We start from the raw sequence: 16,536 nt of genomic DNA, 5'->3' as shown, positions 1-16,536 counted from the left end.
TACTATCACCTTAGATTAGGCCCCATTTTATACATGTCTGGCTCTTACTACTCTTTTGTTGCTCCCAGTCTTGTCCTTATTCTTCAGTGGTTTTATACACCAATGTCTCAGTAATCTTTCCAATTCACTGTATTCCACCATGTACCTCTCCTGCTGCAGAATCCACAGTACTGTTTTCCAACATCTACTGCACCAAATCCAAACTCTTGGTCCTAGCTTTCTGACTCTACCACTATCCTCTTCACTGGCCAATCTCACTCATCCACTTCCACCTAGTACAACACTCATAGGAACAGGGCTATATAGCTAATCATGTCATCTACTCTTCTCTCCTCTCCAATTCAATCCAGTTCTTCCCTGTGCCCCTTATGAACTAACTGTATTTTTTGCTAAATCTATGCTATTTTCTCACTGAAATGGCCTTTCCACTTTGCTTATCTAAATCCTATCACTCTTTAAAGCCCAGACAGGTCTATCTTTCTCTATAAAGACTTCCCTAATGGGTCTAGCTAACACTATACCCTCTACCTTTGTTCTGACCTCCATCATTCCACTTCTTAGTAATCTTGTTACAAAATATATTGTTTCTCTAATATATTAATCTCTCCTCTATTAATGCTTTCCCATTAAAATATATCTTTATTTTTTTTTCCATTTAAGAGGCAAAAGTGATTTATTTTGCTCACTTTGACACAGCTTCTAGATGTTCCCATTCTTTCTCTCTCCGGACCATCAGGCTCTTTGAAAGAGTAGTTTATACTCACTGTCCTTTCTTTCTCACTTTTCATTCACTCTTCATCTCATTGTTACCTGGTTTTTATTCCTAAAACTGCTTACGTCAAGCTCACCCAAAGATCTCCACATTGCCAAATCCAACGAACTCTGTAGGAAATATCTTGTTTTTGGCCTTCTGGCAACAACACCTCGTCTTTCCTTTGGAGAGCTTCTCTGCCTCATTACCGAGGTCTGACAGGACCACAAAACACGGTCTCATCTCTGGGGTAGGCACAAGGCTGACCAAAAAAACTCTGTGCACAAGAAGAAAAAGTGGCTGAGCCTGAGTTAGACTCAGGTGATTCTAGAAGCTGCTGTGCCCTGGCCTTTCCAAGTCTTCATTATTCTATTTTCCTTCACTTCTCTGAGCTTACCCAGTACCTATCCATAAATCCCCCTTTTCTGCTTAAGTTAGCCAAAGGCAATTTCTGTTGCTTGTAACCAAAGAGAAACTGGTCCTGCAAGTGAAGTAGAGATAGAAGTGGTACCTCTCATGGTTACACTACAAATTTCTCCCTGTCCCCTTCACCATGAGTTCTGCTGTTCATTTAAGAAACTGTGGTAGCTAAGGGAAGAATGCTTTTGCCAGAGGATCCAATAATGGCTTCATTAATTGGAAGGAAAGGCTATCTGGAGCTCCTCATACAACCAGGCAACAGACAAAAGGGAAGTAACAAGAAGCATAGATGGGAACTGGAAGAATCCTTCGTACTAACACTTGCAGAGAAGTTACCTGTAGACTACTGCTACCCTACAGACGAAAGATCTGCAAAAGCTCGAACTTCTCAGGAATAAAAGTTTGCAAAACACATGTGTCTGTTTCCAGAGTTCAGGTTCTTTAACGTAAAACTTTCTACTGACATTCTACTTGCAGCTCCTTAATCAAGAAACTCCCTCTCTCATTTTCATGGCTTTGTATCTGTTACTTTGTCTGGAATGCTCATATCAACTTTCCACCTGGAAACTCCTAATTACCCTCTTTGAAACTTTCTGATTCCTAGAGGTTAGTCCCAAATATCCTGACATAATACTCTACAATGTCTTAACATGAAATACACTCTATATGTTTATTGGTTTTTCCCATTAGACAATAAGCTTCTAAATGGTAGAAACCACATCGTTTATATTTGTATCCTCAACAATTAGTACTAAATATGAGAGTAATAAATGGTCTTTCTTAATTTTCTGTGGTATTAACCACTGCATCATAGCCTTTGGGTATTTATGTTTAAATTAGCATCTAATAAATACTGTGTTCAGTTCTTTAATTATTTGATATGGTGTTCCCTGATCCTCCCAATAGGTCTAAAAACTTCTTAAGAGCTAAGTCCACACTATTTACTAGTTTTGTATTCTCTTTAGCACCTAAGAGTATTGGGTACATGGTAAGCACTTGATAAATACTTGATGAACTGAATTAAAAAGAGTATTAGCACATTAATAGGAGCAACTTATCATGCCCTACTGATCTAATTAAAAGATCTGGTCTTGTGGAGTGCAATTGTATCCATACAGAAAATTTAATGAGAAAAAGAAAAATTATCCAATTGGACAGTTAACGGCTTTTCTCTTAGTGAAAGTTCCACAAATATTTTATGGATAACAAGACTCAACCTCTAAAGCTCAGGGTAAAGGATTCAAGGTACATATCCCTGTGTATATTGCAAGGAAGATTACACGTTTAAGGAGTCTGTCACAACCATAATTACTTAAATTCTACTAACCCTTAACAAACCCATACTAGGAGTATAAGACAGAAAATATTTAATAGCAAAGCCAATTAATGCCAAATCGACTTATCTTAAACAAGTATATTATTATCTTTGCATAATACAGTAACAGTCATTTACTCACACAACAAACATGTAAGTGCCCACTAATGACAAGAGCTGTGTTAGGTCCCAGGAATAGAAAAATGAAGAGAACACAGTTCCTATATTGATGGGGTTCTAGCTCTGCTATGCTGCAATGGTATTTAAGAATACAATGTGAATCATACTTCCTGGAGTTGCTCAACATGGATGTTCTGGGGGTAGGAGTCTAGTGCAGAAAGTGGATAAAGACACTTATGGCAATGTAATTAGTGTTAACACAAGCCGTTATGGGGTCACATTAGAGAAAAGAGTCAATCTATTGAAGAAACCAGGAAAAAATATGGAAGAAATTGACGTCCATACATGAATTCAATGCAAGTTAAGGTGTGAGGAATCTACCACGACAAACATCTGAGATAGACTCAAACCTGAAACTATGGTTGCAAGCAGAGTTGGTAGAGTTCCAAAGCAAACTAATCCAACCCAAAGCAAACCATTTTAGGAGAACTCAAAAATGAAATACTTCTTGCCATTAAGTTTGAGAATAATAAAACCAATACGAAAGAAGTTAAACCGCCATGGTAGAAGCAAAAAGGGAGTCTTCTAACAATAGATGGCACCAAAGTTCAAAGGAAGCCAATCACTAAAAGTAAGAGCCGTCAGAAAAACATTCATAGAGTCAGAATTATTGGTGGGGAAAAGGAGTACAGGGAGGGGCATTAGTATGCTGAGAAAGACCAATGTCATGAACAAAAGCAAGAATCTGAATTGCATATTTGTGGGACTATGAGGAAATCTGAAGGCTCATGCTGGGAAGCAGTAGGGGAAAAGTTGGACACATGAGTGAAGGCCTTAATTTAGAAGAGCCTGGAACACAAACCTAGCAGACTGGACATTGTTCTGGACTCATAATAGTTCTCAACCCTGAATACTAAAAAGACCCTGAATACTAAAAAGAAATATATACATACACCTATAGCTGACACTCACCCCATACCAAAAGTAAGAGAATCTCCGAGAGGATTGGTCTAAGCATTAACATGTAAAAGCACACAAGGTGATTCTAATGTATAGTCCTGATTGAGAATCACTGGGCTAAAGAATAGGAAGGTAAGGATTGACAGATATAGCTGAGATCCAAGCTTGGTTTCAGTCCCTGTTTATAAGCAATTATCTGGTGAAGCTTATCTTCTAACCTGAGTTAAACATTCTCAGTTTTAATCTTTTCCCTTGTTGACAATGCTAAGCTCTGAAAATAGAAAAACCGATCGATTTCTCTTACATGACTGTTTAAATGACTGCATAGTCTGCAACTTTTTAATTTTATTTCCATGATGTCTCACAAACAACTAACTTAGAAAATAATTACTTCAATCCTATGCTGTCCTTAGGTCCCTAAAATAAAGTGTGTTTATATTAAGGAACGTTCTAGGCTGCATCTACGTCTGAATTTTATAAAATTTCTCAGACTAAAGCAAAATATGAGATTAAATATTCATTCTTATAGAACCTGGAGACATTACACTGTACTGTTACTGGTTTCAGAAGTGCAATGATTACAAAGTACTTTGCTTATTTTGCAACAAATACTTTCACAGTACCTTACAAATAAAGGGAAACAACAAATGTATCTCCTATAGCAAGTCTGTACTACGATAAACAACTGTCCTGTGTGGGAGGAAAAAGTCATCAAGGTGATTGGAGAATATGACAGTCGGTTGATCCTTCAAAAAGCAAGTCCCCACCCCCCACCCTAACCCCCCGCCCCGCTCGCTTTTTTTCTTTTTTAAGAAAAAGCATATGTACAAATATGCCTCAGGTTCCATGCTACTCACCGAAGCGTTTATTCAAGAAATTTGTACTTTGTTTATAGGTAAGCAAATGTCTTCATGAAAACTTAAGCTACAACTGTCTTGTTTTGTATGGTACTAGGTCACTGTATCTACTTAATGGTAAAAATGGTATAAGAACGTAAGAAGGAAGCCTATAGCTGGAATTCCACACACATAGGTTTATGCAGTCTCTCATTTCCATATGAAGTTAATGAATTCAAAGGAGCATACTCCAGCGTAGCCGTAGAGGGTAAGTAGAGAAGGGGGCAATGAGTATGAGAGAACCCGATAATCCAAATGTTAAACATGAATAAGAGTCCAGAAATATTTCCTCGAAATATGGAACTAGATTCCAAGAGTTGGCTGTTCGCTTCTACCGCTCCTATTCAGAAAGGAAAAGAAAGGCTTCTAAAAAGGTAACGCAGCCTAACTCTCAACATAGGGATGAGAGTTAAAAAGCAAGTCACGTGAGTCTGACCAGTGGGTTCGAAGGAAATTCAGAAGGCAAGGAAAGAGAGGATGGAGACAGTAAAAGGTGAAGGAGGTGGGCAAAGACCATCCGGTGTGAACCTGGATGCCCAGCTCTTTATACACCCGGGGCAGCGTGTACCCTTTCTCGCCCCGCGCACATCTGGGGGCCGTGGCGCAGCGCGAGCCCCCGACGGGCCTGGCACCAGGGGGCGCGGGGAGCCCGCAGGTCGGAGAGCAGAGGGGTGCACGTACCGCCCGCGCTAGCACCCTACTAGGCTCCATATGCAGGGGTCCCCACGAAGGAGACACACTTTGCGCAGCCCCCACCTCCCGGAGCGGGTAGGGGGTGGGTGGAGCAGAGCCCGGAGCCGCCCCCCGGAGCCGCCCCCGCAGCCCCGGCCCCCGCCCCCCGCTCCGGCTGTCAGCGGCCCCCTCCCGCAGTCACTCACCCGCGGGTTGCACGGTCTTGGCCGCGGCGGCGGCAGCGGCGACCCCCGCCTGGGTCATGATCCCAGACGGGTACGGCAGGGGTGTCCGACTGCCCAGGCAAATCTCTCCCCCCGCGGCAGGCGCCTGCTCCTCTGGGGCTGGGGGAGCGCGGGCCCAGGCCCTCCTCTCCCCCCGCCCCTGCCGCCTCTTCTTGCGGCCACCGCCGCCGCTGCGAGCCCGAGCCCTCAAGGCCGGAGACCCGGCGGCAGCGCGGCCTCAACTTTCCCAGCCCCCCTCCCCCCGCCCCTCCCCGCCCCTCCCGCGGCCGCTGCTCAGCAAGCGAACAGCCTACCCTGGGTGTGCCTCGCTCCCGCCCCTGCCACTCAGCCCACCAACCCAGCCCCGGAGAGGCTGCCGCGACAGCCTATCAGAACCCAGGACGCTGTTGCGCTAGGCTGGAGGGCGGGAGCAGGTGGAGGGAAAACGGAAGAGTGAACGGGCCTCGGGCGGCCCAATGAAGAGGGCCGGGGGGCGGAGGTGTGCAAGTTAGGTTGAAGGAACAGGAAATATTCTTAAAGGTAGAATGATAGGCAGAAAGGAAAGCCAGTAGGTGAATGGGAAAGAGGTGGGCCTGATTCCTTAAAGGGGACGCCTTGAGAACCTAGAAACGGAGGTGTTTTAAGAAACTTCTTTGTATCCTGTTCTGTTACGCTTTCCACGTCTTCCTGTAGGAGTTTATAAGTGCAAAAACTGAAAAAGGAGAGGGTACGAGAGGGCTCCGAGAATTAGCCTGCTCCTCAAGCCTACAGAGCCGGAAGGCGGGATGTTGCTTCTGTAAGAGGAGGTGGGGGAAAAAAGAAGAGAATCCAGACGTCTCCGACTGCCCTTTCACTGAAAGATCGTTGCCGACCTGACTCTGCTCGAATTTGTAGGCTGTCATCTTTCATTTGCAGTAAAACACGGATTCCCGCGACCTGGAAACGACCATGCTCAGAAGTGTCCGGGGGCCCCGCATCTGGGGGAAGAGAATATGTGGCATTGGGAGAATGGGAGTTGGAATTTCAAACTTGGGTTCCTAGAGACCTAGATCTAGGAGGTATAGAGCCGCGGGTGATGGAATAGAGACCCGAGGCTCTCCTAACTCCAAGATAGGTTTGGGGGCCGGAGAACTGTGATCACAACTCCCGTTTCCTGGTTTTGCTTCATATTTCATAACTCCTCCCCTCCTGAAACAGGTGTCTTCCACAGGAAATCTTTGGTGGTCAAAGATTTCCAAGTGCTTCCACAACCAGGTTTGGAAATGCCCCAGATCTTAGATGTCCGTGGGCTTAGTTAGACCAGGTAACTTCCAGAAGGTGCACTCAGGGCATGGCATAAGAAAAGTTACTTGACTCTGTACAAAGGAAGTCGACCTTGTATTGAAATAAGTGTAAAGTTAAACAGTAACCGCATCTTATGTTTCTACAACAGTTTTAAAGCTATGATGAAACAGAAGACCTTCAAAGTTGCTTATAAATTATGGCACTATAAACAGTCTGGAAATTTTCTTTGGTATCTCGGCATATGAAGCTCTAATTAGCCTCTGAATGAACTTAACACACCCAAATCAAAGCTGCAGTTGAGTAAGACCCTAGGACTCAGAGCCTAATAGTAATGATAATAGCACTTCCATGAAATCATGTAGTATTTAGTATGTCCAGCTGTAGGAAATAATTCCTGTTGTGATCAGAATATAAGGTATCCTGGTTTAAAAACTGTTCTGGTTAATAAATATTATATCTAGGGTTATGTATGACTTTCTAAACAACTGCCATGCATGGAGTCTAAAGTAAAATAAATATCTTTGATACTTCAGAAAACAGGATTTAAGAGTTTCTTTGGAGCACTATTAAAAATATACATCAGTACTTTTCTGGCACAATTTAGAAGTGTTAAATAAGAAAAACTTCCATTTGATAAAAGGTCCGAATGTTAGCTTTTTAAATTTAATCCTCATTCCTGACTGAGGCCCAAATCCCATTCGTGGGTCTTTTCATTGGCTTTGCCCATTCGACATCAGTTTACTGCACTAGACATGAGAGGATAACGTCAAGTACTCCCACCAATCCAATTTTCGGGCTAGCTGGTGCGTGCTTCCAGTGCCTATGCTGAAGATGAAGTATGGTGGCCAACCAAAACTGGTTTCTCTGCCTCCAGGTCAAGTCCATTTATCACACAAGTCGGAGTGAATCTGATTTTCACCCACATACTTGAGGACTCTTCAATGGTTCTAAGAGACTAGTTGCATAATTTAGGAGCCCCTTGCTTGCATCCCCAATTTCATTTCGTGACATCTCTTTTTTTCCTACTTCTGTAGATAAAAGACAAGGAGAAAATACTTCTGACAGCCAGGGCTGGGGCCGGAACTGCAGGGGCAGTCCGGGGGACGGTTCCCGGAGGCGGCTCGGCTCCACCCACTACCTCGCTGCTATGGGAGGCTAGAGCTGCGCAAAGTGTGCCTCCTTGATGGGGACCCTAAGTGCAGAGCCTGGTGGGGTGCGAACGCCAGTTACGCGTGCACCTCTCTTCTCTCCAACTTGCAGGCTCCCGGCTCCCTCTGGTGCCAGGCCCGTCCCGGGCTAGGGCTGCCCTTCGGCCCCTAGATGAGCGCGGGGCGAAAGAGGCTGCAAGCTTGCGTTTTCTTTTTAGAAGATTTCAGAAGTGAATGGCAGTGATAAAAGCTAATGGTCAACGTCTGAAATCTGCTTCTGTATTTCCCGCAGAAACTCCCTAGTTGTTTTCCAAAATGATTGTAATATTTCTCTTTTTTAACAGCAGTATAGCGGATTCCAGATACTCCAGGTCATCGCCAAACCTTGTCCCTCTTTTGAATTCTAGCCCTTAGAGTGAATGTAAAGTGGACTCTCGTGATTTTAATTTTCATTTCTCTAATTAGTAGTGGTGTTGAGCATATCTTCCTTTGCTTATTGGCCGGTTGCATAGCTCCTTCGGTAAAGCGTTCTAATCTTGAGCCCATTTTTGAGTCAGGATACTTGTCTTGATGAGTCGTAGAAGTTCTTTATATGTTCTGAATAAAAGGTCTTTCTCACATATATGTTATGTAAATATTTCCACCCAGTCTGTGTCTTGAAAAAACAAAAACAAAATAGCTTTATTGAGGTATAATTAACCTACAACAAACTGAACATATTTAAAATGGACAACATGATAAGTTTCGGCATATGTATGCAAATGTGAAACCATACTCTACAATCAAAAATGAACATAATCATCCTGCCCTCATATTTCCTCATACAACTTTCTAATTCCTTCCTCTTTCTTTCATCCTGTTCTCCAGGTAACCACTAATCTGCTGTCACTGCACGTTCATTTTCATTTTCTAGAATTTTATATAAATAGAATACTTTTCTAGAATTTTATATAAATAGAATACTTTTTAAAATTCTATCTTCTTCCATCTGGCATACTTTTTTATTTTGAAATTTATCCGCTTTGTTGTGTGTATTAATAATTAATTATCTTTTGTTGCTATTTAGCATTCCATTGCATAGATCTATCATGTGTATTCACATTGGTGGACAGTGGGATTGTTTGCAGTTTTGGACTATTCATATAAAGATGCCAGAATATCTGTGTACAAATCTTTGTATGGTCATTTGTTTTCATTTTCCTTTGGTAACACTTGGGTAAATATCCAGTGGAATGGATGATTCATATGGTACCTGTAACTTTTTTTTTTAACTGCTAAACTGTTTTCCAAAGTTGTATCATTTTATATTCCCACCAGTAGAATATGAGAATTTGAATTGCACCGTATCTTTTCTAACACTTAATATGGTCATTCTTTTAAAATTTTAGTCATTCTAATAGGTTTATAGTGGTATTTCATTGTGACTTTAATTCGCATTTCTTAGTGACGAACAGTATTGAGCACCTTTTGGTATACGATAGCCCATTTTTATTGGGCTGTTTGTTATTTACTGAGTCTTGAGAGTTATTTATATGTTCTGGATACATATTCTTTGTCAAATACATGATATGCAATATATTCTCCCAGTTCCTGGGTTGTCTTTTCATTTTCTGAACAATGTTTTCAAATAGCAGTTCTTAATTTAAGTCCCAAATATCAATTGTTTCTTTTATAGATCATGCTTATGATGTCCTAGCTAAGAAATCTTTGACTAACAAAAGATCACATAGATTTTTTTTCTATGTTTTATTCTAGAAGTTTTATAGTTTTATATTTTGTATTTAGATCCGTAGAACATTTTGAATTAATTGTTGTATGTTGTAGAAGTATGGATCGAAGTGTTTATTTTTGCATTGAGAAATCCATTTTTTCAGCACCAATTATAAAGACCTTGTACCTTGAACAAAAATAAATTCACCATATATATTTACAACCTTATTTTTGAACTTTATTCTGTTCCATTGATCTATTGTCAGTCACACCAATACCACACCGTTATGATCATTACAGCTTTGTAAGTCTTGAAGTATAAGACTTGTAGTGTAAGTATTCCAATTTTCTTGTTCTTTAAAAAATTGTTTTAACTATTCTAGGTCCACATTTCCAAATAAATTTAAGCTTGTCATGTTAAAAAAAAAAAAAAGCCTGCTAAAACTTTTTACTGGTACCTATAATTCAATTTGGAGAAGTTATGACTTAATATTGAGTCTTTGGGTTCATGAATATGTTATCTTTCTCCCTTTATTTGAGTCTTTTAAAATTTCTCTCAAGAGTGTTTTATAGCTCTCTGTATACAGGTCTTACATATATTTTAAAAAATTATTCCTAAATAGCTCATATGTTTGTGATAGTGTAAATGTTATTTTTTTAATTTCAATTTTTAATTTACGTTGCTGGAAATACAATTAATATCTGTATCCGTCTACAGCTATGCCACCCTGAACAAGCCCAATCCCGTCTGATCGTGGAAGCTAAGCAGGGTCCAGCCTGGTTAGTACTTAGATGGGAGACCACCTAGGAAGACCAGGTGCTGTAGGTGAAAAAATTTTAAAAAATAAGGGATTGTAAACTGACAAGGTCCTTGCAATCTGTGAGGTCAACCAAGGGTTGCCTCGTCTAAAAAAAAAAAAAAAAAAAAGATATCTATATCCCTGTATCCCATGACCTTTTTACATTCACTTATTAGTTCTAGTAGCATTTTTTTTTTGTTATCTTAGCATTTTCTATTTCATTGTGTAATCTGCGAAATAAAGACCATTTTCTTTATTTCTCACCAATCAGCATGCTTGTTATTTCTTTTTCTTCTTACTAGACAGGGAAGGGCTTTCAATGCAATATTGTATAGATGTGGAAAGATCAGTCATCCTTACCTTCTTCCCAATCTTAGAAACAAAGCATCCAGTTTTTCACTATTAAGTATGATGGTAGCTGTAGGCTTTTTATAGATACCCTTTCTGAGTTGTTTGTTTTTATTCCTTGTCATTCAAAGTTTTATAATGAATGAATGTTGAAATATGAATTTTGTGAAATACTTTTTTCTGCATCTATTGAGAGAATCACATTTTTTTTCTTTTTAAATTTGTTAATATGATAAATTACACAAACTGATTTTCAGTTGTTAACCTTTCAAACCTGGAACTAATCCTATTTGATCATCATATACCTTTTTAATAAATTGCTAGATTGATTTGCTAAAATTTTCTTAAGGATTTTCCTATCCTCATGAGAGATACTGGTCTATAGTTTTCTTGTAATGTTTTTGTCTCATTTTGGTATCAATATAATGCTATTCTCATAAAATGAGTTAGGCAATATTCTTTCCTGTACTGTTTTCTTGAAGAGTGTAGATTTGGCATTATTTCTTTCTTAAATATTTGATAGAATTCACAAAAGAAGCCATTTGGGCCACTCTTGTGAAATTATTTTCATGGAAAGATTTTAACTACAAATTCAATATCTTTTACATGTTTAAGTCTACTCGAGTTACCTATTCTTTTTCTTTTCTTTTCTTTCAATATTTGATTTTTTGGAATACCAGTTTTATTGAGATAAAATTCACATACCATTGTGAAAAGTTGACATGTGGAGCCATTTTTATTGGAGATAGGGCAGCCATTTTCTAGAGGCTCTGCACAGCTTGCTCCCTGAAGCTTTGGAATGTTTGAACTGGGCAAAATAACCTTCGGACTAAGCCAAGTCAACATTGCCTTATGAACAACTGTTAGCAAAGTTAACAGGAAAGCAGACATCCTGACCACAAAGGCTAATGATTACAGATTCCCTTTCTGAAGATAGAATCAGTAACCAGCCACATATAGCTAATATATAGCTAAAGAGTAACTCTGCTCAGTAACATCAATAGAAATTTCTTCTATTCATGCAATTATTCCATTCTTTTTCTAAAAAAAATAATAATCCTTGCCCTCACCCTATAATGAGAACGGTAACTGAGTTTCTGCCTAAATTTGTGTTATTCGAATTGCAATTCTTCCTGATCCTCCACCCCCACCTCACCCCCACCCATGCTCACTGCCTCTCATTTTAGTTTTTGATTCTTAGGTTAAGAACATACAATTCACCTATTATGGCAAATAACATTGTATTGTGTGGATATGAAACATTTTGTTTATCTATTCATTAGTTAATGGACATTTGGGCTGCATTCACACTTTGGTTACTATGAATAACACTGCTATGAACATTCAAGTACAAGTTCCCTCCCCCCACCTGTCCCCAGCCCCCCTACCCCCATGTACAAGTTTTTGTGTGGATATATGTTTTCATTTTTCTTGACTATATACCTGGGCGGGCATCACTGAGTCTATGGTGACTCTATGATGCTTAACCTTTTGCAGAACTGCCAGATTCTATTTCTTCTTGAGTAACCAGAATGCTTTGTCTTTCAAAAAATTTGTTATCTAAGTTGTTGAATTATTGAATAAAGTTTTTCGAGATATCTATTATCCTTTTATTGTAAGTTTTGTAGTGATGTCCTCTTTCATTAGTGATATTGGTTATGTGTGTGTGTGTGTGTGTGTGTGTGTGTGCGTGTGTGTGTGTGTGTGTGTGTGTGCGCGCGCGCACTCATGCTTTTTGTTTTTGTTTTTGGTCTGGCTAGAGGGGAGGTGTATCACTTATTCTTTCAAAGAAGTAGCTTTTTGTTTTATTTATTTTTCTATTGTCTTCAGTTTTGAGTTTTGCTCTTTATTATTTCCTTCCTTCAGTTTAGGTTTAACCAGCTCTTTTATCTCTAGGTTAAGGTGGAAGCTTAGTTCCTTGATTCAAGAACTTTTCTCATATATACATTTAATGCTATAAATTATCTTTTGAGCACTTCAGTTTAATCCCATAGCTGTGAAACATTGTTTTCATATTCCTTCTGTTCAATTTTTTTCTAATATTCTCTTGTGATTTCTTCTTAGACACAGGAGTTATCTAGCAACATGTTGTTTAATTTCCAAATATTTGGGGGATTTTCCAGATGGTTATCAATTTCTTGATTAGTTCTGGTGTGTTTAAAGAACATGATTTGCATGGCATCGGTCTTCTTAAATTTTATTGCAACTTGTGCCCCAAGATATGGTTCACTTTGGTGAATAATCATGGTGCACTTGAAAAGAATGTGTATTCTTATGTTGGGTAAAATATTTTATATGTTAATTAGGTCAAGTTGGTTGAAAATGTCATTCACATTTTCTATAACCTTACCTATTTTCTATATACTTGTCTTACTATTTACCAAGAATTCGAAATCTCCAATTGTGGATTTGTCTATTTCTCCTGTTAGTTTTTGCTTCATGTATTTGGAAACTGTTACTAGGTTCATATAAACTTAAGATAAATTCTCTTGGTAAATTGACCCTTTCATCATAAATATCCCTCTTTATACCTGAAAGTATATTTTGTTCCCAAATCTACTTTGGTATTAATTTAGCCATTCTGGCTTTTAACTAGAGTTTACATGGTATATCTTTTTCATCCTTTTTCTTTTAACCTACTGATTCACCTATATTTAATGTGGGTTTCTTACAGGTAGTATGTTTTTTGTTTGTTTTTTTAATATCCAGTATGAAAAGTCTCTACCTTTAAATTGATGTTTAGACTATTTACCTTCAGTGTTATGATCAATATGGTTGGATTTAAATTTTCTATCTTGCTATTTTCTATTTCTGTATAATTTTATATCTTGCCTTCTTCCACTTTAATCATATTTTAAAAGCTGAGTAATATTGAGGTATCATATTTTAAGCTTCCCCATATTATCCAGCATTTTGGTTCCTTCTAGTTAATTTATTGTGAACATTACCGTACAGGTCACTTCAAACTTGGTTTATATTAGCAAGATTTACTTCTCTAAAAGAAAGTAGGGAGCGGTTATGGCTTAGGTGCTGGAGTCACCCAACATGCACACCAAGCTCAGCCCTTTAATTAGCTGTGACCTTGAAAAAGTTATCCTATTTTTTTTTAAAGCCCACTCTGAAACTGTAAGATGTAGCTAATTAAAGTTCCTATGACAAAAAACTGTTGTGCGAATTAAGTGAGTTAATTTGTATAGAGCATCTACCACAGTGCCTGATACACAGGAAAGTTTCAGCAAGTGTTTTAATGAATGAATCTAGTGCAAGGCAGGATTAGGACAGGTAGGATGCAAATATTTTCAAATTCTCATTAGACAAAAATAAAGCCAGTTTTGTAAACTGTCTAGTTATTAAAATTACTTTTTCCATTAAATGCATTTCTTTTGTGAATTAAATCCTTCATTATGAAAAGATCTCAATGTTTTTCCCACATATGACCTCTTTAAAACAGTCATAATGCAAAATTTTGCAGCCCCTTTTAATACACATATTTGTTAAATTTGACCATTTAAGAAAACTTTTTTATTTTTATTTTAACTTTCCTGGAGGATATATCTTTTTTACTAAATCACTCTCCTTGTGATCAGTGTGTGAACAGGTTAGTTTTCCATTTATAGCTGGTGAGTGCTGACAGAATGCTCTTGATAACTTGTGTCTTTTATAAATTTGGTTCAATATTGAAATGTTGCTGATATCTTGACTTTTTCAATTCCAGTTTTATGGTAATTATCTTTTTTTTCACTCAGGTGTAAAAAGAATAATCTTAAAAATAATCATTTTGTACTAAGAATTTAAATCACAAATTGATTTAAATTTCTCAAAAATTCTGTAAAAGTATGCCTCCCGCTCCAAGAGAGTATCTCATGGTAATTGAAATAATGTAATGTCCGTTCTCTACCAGACTGTTAAGGATCACCAGGCCAGGGCCAGAGCCATCTTTTTTACTGCTGTACTGCCAGTGCCTGACCCATTGTGGGTATACTCAACCAAATATCACATAAGGCAATGTTCTAAGCCCTACAAATAGCACTTTTCTAAGGACCAGTAATTCAGGAATAATGCTCTAAATTTGTCCCAGGTTACCTATTAGCTGAATTTTGATTTGGATTAAAGACACTAGCCAATTTTATGTTGGGAGAGGGAACCTAGTTAAGTATGGGGTAGTTGTGGTAGGTAGTTGTAGGAGCTATCAGTTTTAACCACAATCAAGTATATAAGACAAGGTATGAGGAAACCTGCACAGGTAAGTAAACAGAAATCATTATAAATGTTTATACGTAAATGAATCAAGTGCTTAATAGGTGGTCATTCCTAGTGTCAGACACCTGGGGAAGAAGTACGCATAAGGGATCAGAAACCAAAGTGAAGAAAAGACCTAGGGAGGTCGAAGAGTTTACTCTTTGGATTCTGATGTAAAACATCAAATTATGTCAAAGGTCACTCCAAATCTGGCTGATAGTACGATGACCTCCAGCTAAACCTCCAGCCGGTTGAGCTAGTCTTCTTTTCTAAATTGTAGCTTCCTCAAGGAAGTTTAGGGTGGAATTCAAGGAACAAGCATTATCTTTACAATGTAAGTTAGATGGTTTCTGTAGCAAAAATTCTGAATTTACATGTTCTAAACTCTCTTTCATGCTCGTAGTCTTAGCTCTTCTATGAGTATTAGGCTTTTTTGTTTAATACTCCAAAGTGTTAATAGAAAGCAAGTTCCTTCCAAAGTTAAGTTAAAGTCAAGATCCTTGGAGGCTCTGGTTGTTTTAGGCCTTTAGTTAGACAGAAATTTTACATAAGTTAATTAGAATTTTACTTCCTTTTCAAGAGGCCATGATTATCTGCCTAACTCACCGACATATCCCTAGAGTGTAGAACATAGGTGCTCAATAAATTTGTAGGAACAATTTACAACTTTTACATCAGCTAAAGGCAAATAACTCACATAGGAAGATGGTAAGAACAATCATAAAACTGCTTTGAGGGTGCTATAATAAAGCCCTCATTTTACTTGATTTTACTGTTGTATATACTAATTATATATTCAGATTTTACCTCGTAAGCAGTTATACATGTGGTACCTGACAGTTTTATTATACTTTAGTAGAGTGCTAGTGACAATAGGATGATTGTTTGGATCTTTATAGAGAACTTTTGATGTTGTCAATATGGTTCCTAAAAGATAAAACTAAGTAAAAGAATTACAGAAGTTTGATGAAGGAAACAAATGAAAAAAACCTTATAGTCAGACATTCTGTGAAGCTGAAGCTATGATTTATACTTAGATCCTTTATAAATGCAGATGTCTTGAGCTTTTGAGGACAGTGAGTAAAACGGATGAAACTCAGTTATGTGGAAATCAGTTTTAGTAAATCAGAAATAGTTAATTCAAAGTTCACAAGTTTCAATATTCCCTCCCAATAAGATACCTTGCCAAATGTTGTTTTTCTTTCTCTTATTTATCAAGTCATTCTTCTTTGTTTTTTATTTTCTTTGTTGGGTAGTGATTGCTTCCTTCTTACTTTCTTTTTGTTCCTATTTCTTTGTGTGTGTTTGTTTCTAATTTCTTTCTACGTAAGCTAGTTTTTTTTTTAGTTAGTTAGGTTGAGAATTTCTGCCCCAGTAACAGATTATTTTGACCTCACTTTCCTGAATGTTGTATCAAGATAACTACACCTAAATAAAATCCGACTCAGGCCCTTTTTTCCATATGACTGTAATTTGGCTGTATCATAAACTAGGCCTAAATTCCTAGGGTAGAGCCTTATAAGGGAAGTCCAATTCAGGACCCTCTGCCATGATTTATTCCCTGAAAAATTCTCATAGGCTCACTACTCCAACTCACTGTAGTATCCAATTTCCAGGAATGTTCAAATCACCCAGCTACAAAAGCACCA

General features: G+C 38.3%; 1 protein-coding gene and 1 pseudogene across 2 annotated transcripts in view; one reads left to right on the top strand and one right to left on the bottom strand.

Moving 5' to 3' along the window:
- Positions 1–5,611, bottom strand: part of USF3 (upstream transcription factor family member 3) — a 35,177-nt gene extending 29,566 nt beyond the window's left edge. Inside the window, exon 1 of one of the 2 annotated variants that reach the window (XM_011378366.2) lies at positions 5,341–5,611. The gene's annotated coding sequence lies outside the window, so the exon portion shown is untranslated. Of the gene's footprint in view, positions 1–686; positions 1,344–5,340 lie in introns of those variants that run through there. The other variant, XM_023524715.1, reaches the window with a different exon arrangement.
- A 4,599-nt stretch (positions 5,612–10,210) lies between these two features.
- LOC111736668 lies at positions 10,211–10,329 on the top strand (annotated as a pseudogene).
- The last annotated feature ends 6,207 nt before the right edge of the window (positions 10,330–16,536 follow it).

The sequence above is a fragment of the Pteropus vampyrus genome, unplaced genomic scaffold (assembly GCF_000151845.1).
Source record: "Pteropus vampyrus isolate Shadow unplaced genomic scaffold, Pvam_2.0 Scaffold1, whole genome shotgun sequence".
Lineage (NCBI taxonomy): Eukaryota > Metazoa > Chordata > Mammalia > Chiroptera > Pteropodidae > Pteropus > Pteropus vampyrus.
This window is presented reverse-complemented; position numbering and strand designations above follow the sequence as displayed.